This window comes from Leptinotarsa decemlineata, unplaced genomic scaffold (genome assembly GCF_025532065.1).
Source record: "Leptinotarsa decemlineata unplaced genomic scaffold, Ldec_3_MD MMD2_tig00000218_RagTag_RagTag, whole genome shotgun sequence".
In the NCBI taxonomy this organism is placed as follows: domain Eukaryota; kingdom Metazoa; phylum Arthropoda; class Insecta; order Coleoptera; family Chrysomelidae; genus Leptinotarsa; species Leptinotarsa decemlineata.
Window position 1 is genome coordinate 4,404,011 of NW_027412545.1, and position 16,045 is coordinate 4,420,055.

The 16,045-nt window shown below is 32.9% G+C and overlaps 1 protein-coding gene across 1 annotated transcript in view; it reads left to right on the forward strand.

Moving 5' to 3' along the window:
• The first annotated feature begins 10,543 nt into the window (after positions 1–10,543).
• The window catches only part of LOC141481573 (uncharacterized), a 196,040-nt gene continuing 190,538 nt past the window's right edge, over positions 10,544–16,045 (forward strand). Inside the window, exon 1 of the mRNA XM_074173294.1 lies at positions 10,544–10,728. The gene's annotated coding sequence lies outside the window, so the exon portion shown is untranslated. The remainder of the gene's footprint in view (positions 10,729–16,045) is intronic.

The following is a 16,045-nucleotide window of genomic DNA, read 5'->3' on the forward strand; positions in this document are numbered from 1 at the left end:
AAAATATGTTCTTACCGGCAAATGATCTTTCTTAATTTTGAATTTCAGTTCCTAATTATGTAATTTAAGAAACATCAAAATAAATTGCAAAATTTTCAGATCCAGTTGAAAAACTGACAACTTATAGTTTTTATATTTAAATGAGTTGGTATGGAAATTTATTAAGTAGCACTTTCTTAGTGAAGTAGTGAATACAAAAATTAAAATATTGAGGAAATGAATAAAAACAATAACGGTAACTAGCTTATCAACTATAAAGAGCTCAATCGAATTTTGTGAATTCCATCAAATTGTCTGGCTAATTCGTAACAACCTATGACAAATTACTAACACTACATTTATTGCGTAACTGAAAGTCACACATATTCCTGTAATGTGTGTAATGGAATATTTCATGAACAAACCTGTACAACAGTGAGTGGAAGGATCACCGACAAATATTCTAAAAATTAGTTTAATCTATTCATGTCAACGATGACAGAAGATAATGATATTCATTCGCTCATTTGAATAAATCGCAGCCAGGAATCTTGTTTCGATTGAAAGGGGTGTATTTTAGGAGAGAATAATTTTTGGAAAGAAAAGTGCTCTACTTCTCCATCTTCGTACAAAAAATGTGAAAATCTTCCAAAAAAAAAAGGAAAGAAGCAATCAATTTCAAAAAAGGTAACTCTTTACAAAGATGTGTAGATCATGCAAAGAAGTAATTTCAGACACAAACATGAAAAAAAGCCCTCTTGAAACAGCTAATTCGATATAAACATTAAATCACACGAAAGAAACTGTAGGCTCCAAATAACTATACCTACATTAGTTCAGTTCAAATTTCACACCTCCGAAACGAATGAAGCTGTGAGCAGCGTGATTTCGTTGTCACCCGGTATATTAGAAAACCAAACTAGCAGATGAAATGTCGGGAAATTAAAATTAGAACTCTGAATGGAAACACTCCAATAATTTCAGAAATACAATGAAATAGTGATGTTATTAATCAGGAGATTAAAACATCTGTTGGTACAAAATTAATCGTATCTTCACAATGACAAGTCAGAAATGATGTTTTGAACACCCAGGAAGACAACAGGTTCAATGATGAATGTGACAAATATGCATTCGGTGTCATCATGACTACCATATGCGGTTTAACTTCCAACCACTCTTTCGGAATGTCTAGACAAGACACATGTTATCTTACTCATTGGTGAACGATATGGTACCATTACAATTTATTTCAACTCTTTATTTCTCTTCAATCTTTCACGAAAGATTCAAAAAGATTTAACAAATATATTATTCCAAACCTCAAACATCTCATTGCATGTGCATTTTTACAGTCATTTGAATTTCAATAACTATTACTATCTGACAAATTTCCACCTAATTATGTAGTAAATTATTACGTACACACTTTTCAGGTAGTAATATTCATTGTTACAAAAGACTATATTATATCAAAGTAATTATAGTATTTTGAATCATAATAAGTATTACTACCAGACAAATTTTTACCTCCTAAATTCAATACATTATTTGGCAAATTGCGTTATTAGGTGAAATTTTGTCAGGAAGTAATCGTCATTAAGATTCAACTTACTGTATAGAAATTGTTACTTATAACTGATCACTCCTGAAGAAGCTTTCGTATAGTGAAACACTTATCACGGTCTTATAAAGTGTCTAGTGAAAATCTCACGATAACGTGTTATTTGGATTCATATTACGAGTATTGAATATCGACCCGCCCTGTACCCGTCAGTTGATATACTAAGAATTGTGTCCTTCCATTGCTTCACAATAAATGATTTCGTATTAAGACTGACAGATAAAAACATTATATATTATAGTTTGAAAAATTAAAACAAATGAGCTTGAAATAGCAAGCCAAACTAAAATTACATTTAGCACTTTTTGAGTTATTCGCGTTCATACAAAACAGTGATTTAGTAGAATTAAAAACAATAACGTTATAAATGAATAAAAATGATAAGATAAATATTATAACGAAATTTGTTTCAGTTCTGCGAAATAGATAATGTTTTCATATAGAAGAACATTATTGAACAATAAATGCATTTTCACTATAACACATGATACATCAATTGTAATTTCTAGAAAATAAAATAATCATTCTTTATATGTATCGATTGTGTTTGGTGTATCACTTGTGTGGATTATGAAAAACTACTACTTTTGTTGAGTATGGCCTTCCAAGTACTTGAAGTCGAAGGAGCCTGTCTTTCAGTATTAATATTCAGTCCCTTTCATTATTCACTCTATACACCACGAACATAATTTGATGTATATTGATGTATATAACCGCCTGTGAGCCTTCAAAAATGTATACATTCAAGTTTTCTAATCCGGTATGATATACTTCTTACCAATTTTAAATAAATATTGGATTGTTCCAGAAGTTTCATCAGTACACTTTTCACAGCGTAACACATTCAATCGATTTCGTCAGCATAAAAATTGTGTGCTCGGGATTCGATGAAGTCGACGAAGGCCGTTTTTCGCTGGTTCTGATTGGCGGCCGGTGAGAAAGTTATCGAAATATTTAAAAAGATGGTAGTTGGTTGACGAGGTCTGGGGAGTATGGTTGGTTCTTTTGACCAGTGCCAGCTACTGCACCAAACAGTAATCATGGTCTTTTTTTGGGGCTTTCGTCGAGTGCCTTAGTGGCTCATCAGTGTCCAAACACTGTCCTTTTCATTGTCGTAGAGGATACACATTTCATCACACGTGACAACCCGATGAAAAAAAGGATAGTTTTGATTGAGCAAAAAGCAAAGAAGACCAGACCTCAAAACGTGACAATTTCTGTCGACCGTTCAGATCATGGGGCACCCACTTTTATAGCTTTTTGACCTTTCCAATACGTTTTAGACCATCAAAAAACCGCATGGGAGCTGCCGCCCAGTTCTTTGTGATGGATCAGCCTCCACCATGGTTCTCAAATCTTCGTCCTGGATTACTGTAGGTCGACCATAGATACTAAAATCTCTGGAAAGAAATTTCGCAAACTAACGTCGCATATTGCCGTTCATTAATACTATTATTTGCCAAATGCCTGGTCGATTTTTGGGACTGTTTCGGCAGTGCTTTAGTTCAATTCAAATTCTTTGAAGTAAATCAATATTGTAGAGAATTAAATTCTGTACAACTTTTGTTTCAAACATTTTTTTATACGTAAAATCGTTTTTGAGATAGAGGGCAGCGCAAGCGCAGATTAAATATTATTTGAAATCAACTGGTTGTCCCGATTGAAATCAGCTCATTTAAGGTTTATAAATTATTACTTAATAAATAATCATTTAATAATAACAAATACATTACATTTAAACATTTTTTTCATTAATTATTTTCAATTAAGTATCAATTTCTTTAATAACACTTACCTGCCCGTGTAGTTATACATTTGTAGAGGGAAAAATATATATTACATTATAATTTAAATGTAATCTATAGTAATTATTCTTTAATAAATAAAAATGAATAGCAAAGAAATAAAATTTTAAATAATATTTTCATTAAAAAATCCCATTTGATACATTTGTGAATGTCAAAATAAAAAAAAATAGATAAAATAATTAAAAGAATAATAAGTTTTGATTTCAGTTTTCTTCTTCTTCATCGTCGTCGTCTTCTCGCAGCTGTAAAAATTCGAAGGCGTTATCATCTTCATTGTCATCTTCACCAAAAGGACCTATCTTCGTCAACATCGGTCTCATATGGTACAGCATTGAGACAAGCTTGCCCATTACACTGGCCACAAACTGAAGAGCATTGCAACTCCGCTTTCCTGCATCCACATCTTGAACCACAACCGCTTTTGCAGTTACAGAATATCGTATTGAGTAACTCTTCTGGAGCACGTGGTAAAATGGCCATGATAGGTTCTAGCAATTCGTTACGCATTGTCCAACCCCATTCCTGGGGTTCCAAATCATGTCCTAACCAAGTTTGAACTTGGTAATAAACACGATTAAAATGTTGGTTGATAACTACACAGGTTTATTGAGCTTTGTTAGCTTGAAATTGTGCATAACGAAAATGATCGATAGTATCTACAGACTTTGGAGCATTATAAACAGCTAATGAGGTTTGCAATCCACTATCAAATAATCTTTGAACCGGGCAGTTTTTTCTTCAAATGCTGCGGGAATTCATCCAAATTAGATAGTTTGTCGAATGTTCTTAAAAACGTTTTTTTTCCTTTTTTAAAGAGCGCAGGAGTCGTATCATAGCCGCGTAAAGCGTGAAGGAACAAAATGTGTTTTTCAGAACTTGAATATTTGTCGAAACTCTTAGAGGAGTATATTTCAGTTTTCACATTTGCTTTGCCAACTTTTTTAAAGAAAATTTCTTGTTCAAGAGATAGTGTACGCCCAATTAAAATCACAAGTAAATCAATATCTTCACCGACTAGAATTGCTGTTCTTTGACGTTTAGATTCTTCAATAGCTGTCTCAATAATGAGAACATCCGCATCATCTCTGGTCTGTTTAGTGTTGATGTCAACAGCTTCTAATTTTTCAATAAGCATAGTAATCAGATTTTCTTTATTTTTACTATTAGATAGAAATTTTTCTTGGCTAATTGGTACAACCATGGTTTCGTCGAAACAAACTTCGTATTTTTTTGAAATTACAGCCATTCTTCTCTGCTAAGTATCTCTAAGTATACAACAATAATCTTTGATGTATAATGTGTTTGTAAATATTTAACGTATTTATCAAAAATAATTGAAAAAGTATCTTCTTTGCTCCATACAACTCGATGTGAAAGAAATCCGCCATCAATAATAAACGTTGCATTATTTTCATCGATATTGAAGTTGATATTGTCATACAGTGACGATTTCGTGGTTTTCCTCATACCATCATTATCAAATAGCGATGTTGGATACGGACTTAACTCATATTGAAGATATTCTTGAAGATTGCTTTCAAATTGTTTACTGACTGTTATTCTTTGGAATAATAATAATGGATCCAATAAAACTTTACAATCATCAATTTTAAACAATATTTACTAAATTATTTTCTACTTAAAATGCAATTACCGTAAAAGAGAATACAATTAAAATGTAATTAAAGTATATCCCTTAATGACTTTTTGAAATACAGAAATAAATTGCATTATTGAATTCATACATCGGTTCATTAATGAAAAAAATATTTAAAAATAATATATTTGTTATTAAAAATGAAAATTATTTATAATTATTCATTAAGTAATGATTTATAAATCTTAAATGAGCTGATTTCGATCGGATTTCAAATAATATTTAATCTGCGCTCGCGCTGACATCTATCTCAAAAACGATTCAACGTATGAAAAAATGTTTGAAACAAAAGTTGTAGAGAATTTAATTCTCTAAAATATTGATAATGAATACAATTAGCATAAAACCCATTGGAAACGAGATATTGACAAAAAACGTGCAAAAAGTCGGTTTTTTGACTGTTGACCCCCAATTTTTGAGTTTGCGGCCGTCAAATCATATGTGAATTTTGAGAAAACTTTTATGATGCCAAAATACAAAGTTTATACAAATTTACAGCTGGGTATGTCAACTTTCCGAAATACAGGCCTTAATCGACCTAAAATGACTGGACAATCATGCATTTGGATCGGTAACATTTTCATTCGATTTCTTTTCTCCTTTCTTCTTCCTTGTTTGAAGAACAAGGTTTTTTGGATGGAGTAGAAAGGGAAAGGTATTATTTTCTTCCAAAGTCAAAGAATAGTGAAATGAAAAAATTCGAAATTCACTTATATAATAAATTACTATATCAAAACTACGTTTATATGTTTCCTGTACTGAACATTCTAAATGCCTTGGAATGGATTGGGCTGTTGTGTAACTCTTTAATGAAATATATTTCTTCCTTATTATACATTTACATTTCAAAACGATGTGAATATATACTCCAATACTACTTTCTTACATAGATGAGAGCTATTCACTTAACAATATCTTCAACCAGTGTCAGCGGAAGAAGACCATTGAAAATTTGTCTCAAACGTCTGCAGTCACACATTTCAAAGGTTTGGAGACCGTCTACTTCGTCCTTGAACACAATCGAAAATTATATAACTCTACCTCAAGAATGTTCAGTAAGTAGGCATCTGGCGATTGAATTATTCTATTAATACCTGTTGAAATAATAAATACGCTTCATCAATCACCTCCCACACAAAATGATCCGAGTGAGAAATCAGATAACTTTGTTCAGATAATTCCACCGAAATATGGGTCACCCGGTGTTTATTTGTGTGACACGAGGCGGTCAATGCTTAAAATGTTAAAAGAAGCCCAACAAATATCCAGAATGCGAAGTCATAAAATATCCGAGTATTCTTTTCAAATGTGATTTTACGGCCACTGAAACTGGAATAGTCTCGAAAAATATAGTAAATAACAAGGTATAGCGAAAGTTCAGTTTTTTTTGAACTGAAATTTTATCGAAAGTACTACCACAAAACCTCAAAATTTCTATTTTCAACGAAAACTTTGTTATTTACCAATACTATGAGAGCAACTAGCCCCATGAAACCACGAATCCGTAGGACGAATGGTTGCTCAATAACAAATACATTTTTAGGTCGAGTTGTATTCGTAAATACAATTTCCTGAAAGTTTCTCCGCTGAATGCATTGATATAAAAACAAAATCTCAATTCTCAAATTAAATCAATTTCATTACATGAATAATGAGAAATTTCAACACGAACATTTGTGTGAAAGTACAAACATTGAAGACATAATGTTCAAATATAAGAACACAATAAGTAAATGACTATACCCGTATTTTTCAATAATAGGATTTCATTGTTAAAATCTATCTTTCCTTGATATGAGACCGCAGAGCCGGTACCGGAGTTATAAGACTTACTTGACGGGCCTAATGCTTTATTAACTGTACGTCGCGTATTCTTTACGATTTCAACGAAATTGCTATTATTCAGAATAATGTTTCGATTCAAATTAAAAATATGTAATTTTACTAAAAAGTTTCGATTAACATATTGAGTTTTATAAATATCATACATAAATTGTGGGTATTTTCCTGATATGTGATTCACTAAAATTTGACAACTTGTTTGTCATTTAGGTCCCTTGTATCTGTTCATTGTATTGGTGTTTTAGTTGTTTTACATATTCATATGTCAATGGAGCTAGGGTCTAGTCACTGTCACAATAATAATATCAAATCAATCTGTGAATTTCCGTAGAAGCATTCATGCAATGTTTCAATATTTAGTCACCAGTGGCGGCTCGTCAGAGGAGGCAAGGGAGGCTTAGCCTCCCTATAAAATTTGAGGCTAGTCATCGCAATAAATTAAAATATATTGACAAATAATTATGATCATTTTTTTCTAAAAATGCTTGGGTATCATTACTTTACCATTAATTTTTAATATAAATACATTATATGCCCGAAAAAACACTATCACTCACTACGTAGTACGTACCACACTGTATCATCCTGCATCAACAAAACTCAAACGCACCGCCCATGAACGAATAACGAATAAACCATCAACCCGAAATAAATGCCATATTTTGCAAGGGAAGCCAAGCCTCCGACCGCTTTAAAAAACACAGGCTTCACGAGACCGATCCAACCAGCGACATACGTCCCGATTTGTAATTTCAGTTGCAGAAATTATAGCGTCAGAGGAGGCTAGCCTCCAGTTGGTCTTCGTTAGTGTATGACTGCGTTTGTTTTTTATTTAATTATTCGAACGGGATGCCGTGACGGACCGGGACTGAAAAATATTTAGGTGGATTGTTTTAGTGTTTCTTGATAATATTCGTTATTTGTGTATAAAACAGGCAGTATTGTATTATAGCAGTGCTTTTTGGTAATATTTTTAATGTGTTTTTAAAGAGTTTTCTATCAATTCAAAGGTGATTTCAGGTTTTCACTTTTCGATAAGTTTTTTTTCATTTATTATGGATAAGTTGGTCGAAATTAAAAAATCTGACGATATAGTCGATTGGTTGCTGACAATAATTTCAAGTCTTTATCTTATAATAATAAATTTTATATTACTAAAACTCTGGGAAGGCGTCAACCAAATTTGATTTCAATTAAATCGTCAGATAAGTGACAAAATCGAGGATTTAATATTAGTTGGTACGATAAATGCGATTGGTTAACCGGCTCCATTAAACGAGAAAAACTTTTTTGTTGGACCTGTGTTTTATTTTCCGTACAAACTGAATACCAAACGTGGTCTAAAATAGGATACTCCGATTTAAAAAAAATTACCTCCTGTTATGGGGCAAATATGATTCACAGTTTGGCACTTTTTTAAACGGTAGCGTTTTTTCGGGTACCTCAAAAACCATCCAAAATAAGCTTATAGACAGTGTGGCATATATTATTAAGGAAAATATAAGCAAGAAGATTGAAAGTGTTTCTTTTTTTGCATGGGAAATTGATGAAACTACCGATATTACCTGTACATCACAACTTTCAATCGTGTTTAGATATGTCAAAGATGGTAATGTGGTAGAACGTTTTATGGGTTTTCATGATGTTTCATTTGGGCGCACAGCTAACGAGTTTAAATTTTTACTTCGTACGTGTGACACCTATAATTTTAGGCAAAAGTTAATTGCGCAAACCAATGATGGGGCTGCGGTCATGGCCGGCCATTTAAATGGTTTACAAACTAAAATAAAGTCCATAACTCCTCATGCACTTTTTACGCATTGTCATGCCCATGCCCCAACTTTAGTATGAAGCAAAGCGTGCAACAACATTTTCGCGCCTCCGGCGGGCTTTTCTGTGTGTAATAAGTCTTTATGACTTTAGCATCCCCTGTTCTCCAATGCACGAACCGTCACTGTTAGTCACGATCATATTTAATTATTGATAACATTGAATAAAATAATCGATATAACAAACATAATTTACCATAAATATTACTTGCAAAGTTGACTTGGGTGTCACACCAATAGGTGGTTCCAATTATGTCTCGCTTGCGTTTACGAAGTGATTTTTTTCAAGTTCTTTTCTTGGTTATTAACATTTTGTCTTCAAACGGTACTAACCATGCCCAATAGTCTGAAACAGCTGTCTACCGGTGGCTCTTAGATTTAAATCGATATGGAAGTGATCAGAATAGTACCTATCTATTTGTCTTTTTATTTTCATGGAATTATTTTTCAGCAGTTTGACTGCATTAACCTTTCTCTTTTTCATATCATTTCTAGAAACATGTGGATTCGATTTCCGATGGCATTCCAGGATAGCTTCCCAATTTTCTGGTACCACAGTTGTCGCTTGATTCGTCAAACCACCAACACTGACATAAAAACGTGGCAAGTTGACTCGGATGTCACACCAATAGGTGGTTCTACTTATGCCTCGCTTGCGTTTATGCAGTTATTTTTGTCAAGTACTTTTCTTGGTTGATCACATTTTGTTTTTTCAAAATTATTCAATTGAATAAAAAATCATCATTTTTTAAATATTACCTGACAGTTCAATGAAAAGGTTTGCAAGCTAACCAAAAAGTAAGAGAGGTGCAAGAAAAAAGTTGAAGATTTGGAAGGTTTTACAGTTGTACAGCAAAAAGAACAAGTGCTGTCAGCATCAATATTTTTTTATTTGACTAGTTCTATTGTGACATATTTCGTTACATCACTGGAAATATTCCTCGTACACCAAGCTTAACTAATTACATGCCCTGTCATTATTTTCATTCAATTCATTGCCTAAGTCTATAATTTAATATAATCAAAAATTGTATGGGTGTGCATAATGAATTAATTAATCAAGTCAAACCGATTGAACTTAGTGCACTCGAAAATCCATTGGATTGTAGTAAAATTTTCTATTTCATGGTATCATTGGATGATATCAAAAAAATGTTTTTAGCATTTCCATGTTCAGATTAACGAAAACTTATAAAGTACATAAAATGCGTTTATTTAATTAACCCCACTCATAGTTTCAGCTAGGTTTTTTACGTCATAAAACTTCCAGTACTTAAGAACTTTTATGTCAATAAAAGTAGAAAATTTGGTTTGAAATAATATGTATAATAAATGAACACATCTGAAAATTGTGAATGTAGAAAATTCAAATGATTCGTCCTCGTTCCACAGCGATATGTGAATATATTAGAAAAGAAAGCTAACCTAATGAGAATGTCATCAAAATGGGTAATTAATTTGAACTGAGGCCGTCAGTACCGATCTGTTTACCTCATTTCAGCCAGATAACAAGTTATTTCTTAATATTTCATCAAACTTCCACCGACTTTTGAACCCGCTATCACTATTTACAGCTCGACCAAACGAAATATCAGCTAATGTATGGAAATTTTGTCTCAACATTCGAATTAACTAAGACAGGGGTCCCTAAGGTCAACGCCATAACGGTCAACAACAAAACTGATTTTACTTCGAATTTTAAAAAGCGCTTATCGCTGGACGTTGCCCGTCATTTTCGACCCCCCCACCCCTCCGAGGACTTGTGCTGCGCCGACTCCTGATGCACTTTGTGAGCGCTTTCGACTCCGAAAATTTCAGTCCATCGCAGAAGCTCGTTTACGTCGCGCCTAAGCTAAGTCGAAGTCAAGTTTTGCCTTTTTTTTTGTGACTAACTCTATTTTTGTGTTCTTGGCCGTGTCCATTTGATTTTTGTGTTTTCTATCACTTCAACTGTGTTCCTATCAGCTCAGATTAGTTTCCCAAATAATGGTAAGTTGAATACCTTTATTTTAATTACGCGTCGTACATTATTAATACCTACCTCATTTTTTTATAAAAACGAAGAGACTTTGTCAATCTTTCGTCTACTTCTTTAAAAAATTATTGGTCAGTAAAGTTCAGATAGTACAAGAAAGAAAAAAGTTTGAAGAAAAAGAGTAGTTTCAACAATTCTTTTGCATATTTTTTCATTTCAAAAAAATCACCATTTAAAAAAAATCAAATTCGGGATATGTAATAAGGAGTTTTGCTAACCTTCAATATGCCGGAGAGTTAGTTTTTTAGTAGTCGCTAAACATCCGTCGGCAGTTTTACTTCATTCTTCAACATCAATTGAAAACATGTGAATGCTTCTTTGGTACTTGAATGCTATCACGTTTGTAAGTAATTGATATCTTAGCATGGTAGGCCAATTAACGGCCCATACCTACATTTTACAGTCCGTTGCCTCCGGTAATGTCAGCGCCTATAATCAAAAAGGCAGAGGCATTGGCGTAGAAAATTGCTGGAACGACATAGAGTTAACAGTTTGCATTTCAAAGCAATTTATTTAGGGAAACAGATAAATATTAAAATGAAGCAACATTTTTTTATATAAATAATTTTTTATAAAGTATTTCCCTAGAAACTTTCAATTTTACTCCATTGCAAATAAACCAACAAAACATATTCTGTACTAAAAATTAAACTTTCAATTGGTGAAATTATTAATGGAGAAATCGATGCATAAAAACTGCGATGATTCATTTGTCGGTTAATTATTTCATAGAATTTAATTTTCTAAGTTGGTTAAGGGCAATGCAGTAATTATATTTTTTTAGGAAACCATACCAACCATACAAACCATTAAATAACATCCAAATACAGTAACTATTCCATCATAAAATAAACCACCAAGAGGGGCTTACAAATTATTTCGGCAATCGAGAATTATACTATATAATGGTGGTTTTCGGATTTTCATAGATTAGAAAAGAACCAAGAATACTATTTCACTTAAAAATGTCATACCAGTTGATGAACTTTGTGTACCACATTGCTGGAAAGTGAAGTATAATTATCTTCAAATAGTATATATATTCAATCCTAAATAGCATCATTACCAAAGTACTTTCATGTTCTTTTTTCAATATCTAAGTACTTAGTGAAATGTCCAATGAAATACTTTCTGGATTGCTTCTGAAATTAATCTTATACTATGAATATTTGATGGATATATTTGTTAAGCCGGTTACTTAAGAAGAATTAGCTATATTCACATACTTTTTTTGAAGTCTGTCAATCAATTTTGATGATTTTGAAATAACTCGTTACAAATATTTTTGTTGCATTACCGGTTTTGAACAAATCACTTCTATATCGTATCCAGGTAAGGAGAAATTTTACATCTTTAAATATTTTTTGGAGTATTTTCGAAAATTAATTTTTTTCCTATCCGGTATCTAAACTGAAACCTAATTGAGTAAACCTCAAGGAATCAAAAAACCATATAATTTTCCTCCTGACATACAATACGATATTTTATTTTGCTTTCGAAAGTCCAAAGATGTGTAAGTTGAGACATTGTCACTGGTCAACTGTGTTCCTACGACAAGTTTTAGTTGAATATGTTGTGTGCATCCACCCATATCAAGAGCTCTATCAATATGACCAACTTTGTTGGTATTTCTAGAAATATCCTTTTCATCACATATCGTCCATAATGCAATCAAAAACTGTCTAATGGATAGTGATGCTGATAATATTTCCAATCTGTAGATATTCAAACCGGCTAATTTTTTTGCCCTCTATATGAGCAGTATTATGTATTGTATAATATTTGAATTATGACATGACGTTAGAGATGAACTTGTGATTTTTTTTAAACCGTCAACGCCTAACATTGTAGTAGACAGTTGTTTTGGGACTCACTGTATGGTAGCAAATCACTAGAACTCTTGCAAGGTCAGCGGGCACTATTTGGACTATAGTGAATTTTTCCATTTTTCTTATTCGAATCGAATGAAATTGTAGTAAACACTACATTTTAACTCAACATATGAAAATTTGAACAACAGGTCGCCATTATATAGTCCACATTTGTAATAATTCATTATTAAATTGATGGATTAAGCCGTTTCTACGTGGTATCAGGAAATATTTTCGAAGAAAAGAGAATTGAAACTTTCTATGTTGTTTACCACTTTTATTTGTAACTAACGTTACTGCAGTTTCGTCCTATATAAGGACATTTTCAAACTTTTATTGTATATACATTACATATTTTGATGTATAAGTTTGAAAATGTCCTTATAGGACGAAACTTCAGTAACGTTAGTTTCAAATAAAAGTGGCAAAGACATAGAAAGTTTATTATATTCAATTTCTTCAGTTGAAGTATATTTGTACAGATTATTCAGTTAGCTAAGGTGGAGACACTATTACTTAATGAATAGAAAATCACCGCATTCGAAGTATGAATGTAACACAAAAGGTATTAACTGAGACCTATCCTGGATAATCAGAATAAGCAGCAGACCACGTGGATGAAACAATTCGTCGATTGAATAAATCTGGGTACATGGTTAAAAGCCCTCAATGGCTAAGGCCACTTACCTCCAATGACTGTTGAATCTGAGATACAATTTAAGACAACGGGTAATTGAGTGGGACACAGTGAATAAAAACAAAATATGAAATTTTCTATGGGATTTAGAAAAAATCTAAACGTTTCAAAAACAGCAAAAACAACAAGGTTCATATCGTAAGATTTAACTTCGTGGTGGCCTTGCTTGTCAGTTGTCACTTCGTGGTGATTTTACTATTTGTATGTCACATGAATTATAAATAATCAACTTTGTTGTTGATTCGGAAATAATATAAAGTAAAAGAATATTGGGAACTATACAAAAATTAAATTACCATTGAATCATCATGAACGAGTAAATTATTTCGAGGAGTAATTGAAATCTGGTAAAAATTGATGACTATATTACAGATTTACGTGATGAATCTCAGCTTAAGCTTTTATCTTTCACTGATTATGACAATCTGATACATTACTTCAAGCAGCTAAGGTATTAGATAGTGTCAAATAACCAATATCACATTTGTTTCATAGATGATAAATGGATTTTTGAGATACAAAGTACATTATAAAATCAAAATTATGTTTCTTGTTCAGATTGCTTATTTAGTGTTCAAAGTTAGTTATTTTTTCCAGTTTTATTGCAATTCAACTTGAAGTAAGTATACCTTTGTACAATGGCCGAGGTAACGTGACAATTCATTATCATAGGCTATAACAAGTCTAGGCAAACGATTTTACGGAATATTTATATTGGCTCGTGATATCTAAACTAAACTAAAAATAATGTAGATCTCAAGGTTGCGATACATAATCGAATAAGTAAAAATATCAAACTGTGCATTAGTTAATGCTTCTACCAATTCTCTTGCACTTATGCTGATAAACATATAGAATGTTAACAATATTGAAAAAGTCAAGGTATATAGTCAACAAAATCATTTGGAATTCTGAATTCTCTAATACTATCTGAAAATATAATTTGAAATCGAATCAAGGGAAATTTTTTATTTCTTCAGTTTTTATTATATTATGCGATCGAGATTCATAAAATCCTGTAGCAATATTAACACTAATTGATACAGTTTACTGTATGATTTTTTCATTGTAAGGGTTTCACGAAAATTGCAACACATGTTTCATTAGAAAATAGTTTCCTCAAGTGTCTGTTTAATCGTATTCTTCGACTCAACCAATGATCCCGCATCATCTACGGGCTTGACTGATGTGCGGGCTTGCACATTTTTAGACACCAAACTTGTGAATGGCTAGGACAGATTATCCTAATAAACTGAAATGATTTTTCTCGTATTTTTTTGTGTAATTGTAATCATATTGACATATTTGAGATCACTGGGCCATAATAAACTAATAAAATCAATATTACACTGAAAAGTCTTCGCAGGTAAATTATTTAATACGTTTGTCGTAATCTACTTTAACAGAGAAACACACAGAAACAAGACAACTAAATCAAAGAAATACTACCCTGAATTCTAAAGTACCTATTTCCATTTATTAATTCCAGGATTGAATTCTGTTTTTCACTCCACCCCGTAACTCGATTCCATATCAAGAATTGAATTAAAAAAACAGGTGAAATGAAAGTAGGTTTTCGCAGTCTACGGAATCCGTGTGATGTCATTGTTGACACATACATGAACGAGAATTTTGAATTTTTAATACTGGATTTAACGATTCTCGCCTGCTTTAATGCTCAATTAAATATTCTCGAATGACCTTTGATGCTATTTAATACCTGTTTGGCGTCATCTCAAAGCAGTCTTCTTCTCCAATGAGTAATTTAATTTTAGCACGGATATTAAATTTTCGCCGCGAATACCCGCACGAAATATAATTCGATAAATCAATACACCTCCACCTCTTTTCTGTGGTCTTCATGGTCATGCATATGAATTTGTGAAGTATCTGGGTTGTTGGCAAAAGTTATGATTTGCTGATTTTTTGTTAGGGGTCGATTGTTTTTTAAAGTTAACCCTTCAAAAATCTTCATTTTTTCTGAATTAGCGAATAAAGTATTATTCTGTGAATATAAATACCCTTATGCAATAGTCAACGAATATTGATTTTTAATTTTTTGAAATAACCATCTCTCCGCCTGCTTTAGAAAGTTGCAGAAAACAAACAATAATATTTTTTTCATTTCGTATAAATGTGGATATACTGCCAGGACAGCTGAATGACCGCAGGGTGATATGCGGTTACGAACGATCCCATTTGGGAACTGGGCGAAACCTCATTGTAATCAGCCTACCTCTGGTAATGCGTGGCTCTATCAGAGGTGACCAACTCTTCCCTTGCTACTCGTGGGAACACACGTGAATGAAACAAACACGAAAGCAGTAACAACAAAAACCAATCACCTCACCTCAATCTAAGGCGGTGGCTGGGGATGAACAGAAATGTCCACCCCAATCTACCGCTTGGAATGAGGCTGGACATAGCAGATCACCTCGTGATGTAATACAAAGGCCAAGACGTAAGCGCATTTGCGGCGCCTTTCCAGGAAGGTCACTAGGAGACTTCTCATTTATATTGGCAGGTGTATGCCACTCGCCCAACACACACTCTCTTTGGCAACCTTGAGGTGTCTCACGGTGGCCTCCGCGAAGGTTTTTGGAAGGTGCAACGACATTACTGTCGTTACGTGGCTTCTTCAACCTTCTTGGGGTTCCCTCCGTGGTGCACAAGTGAGGGAGATTTTCTGCAGGGGTAGCCGGT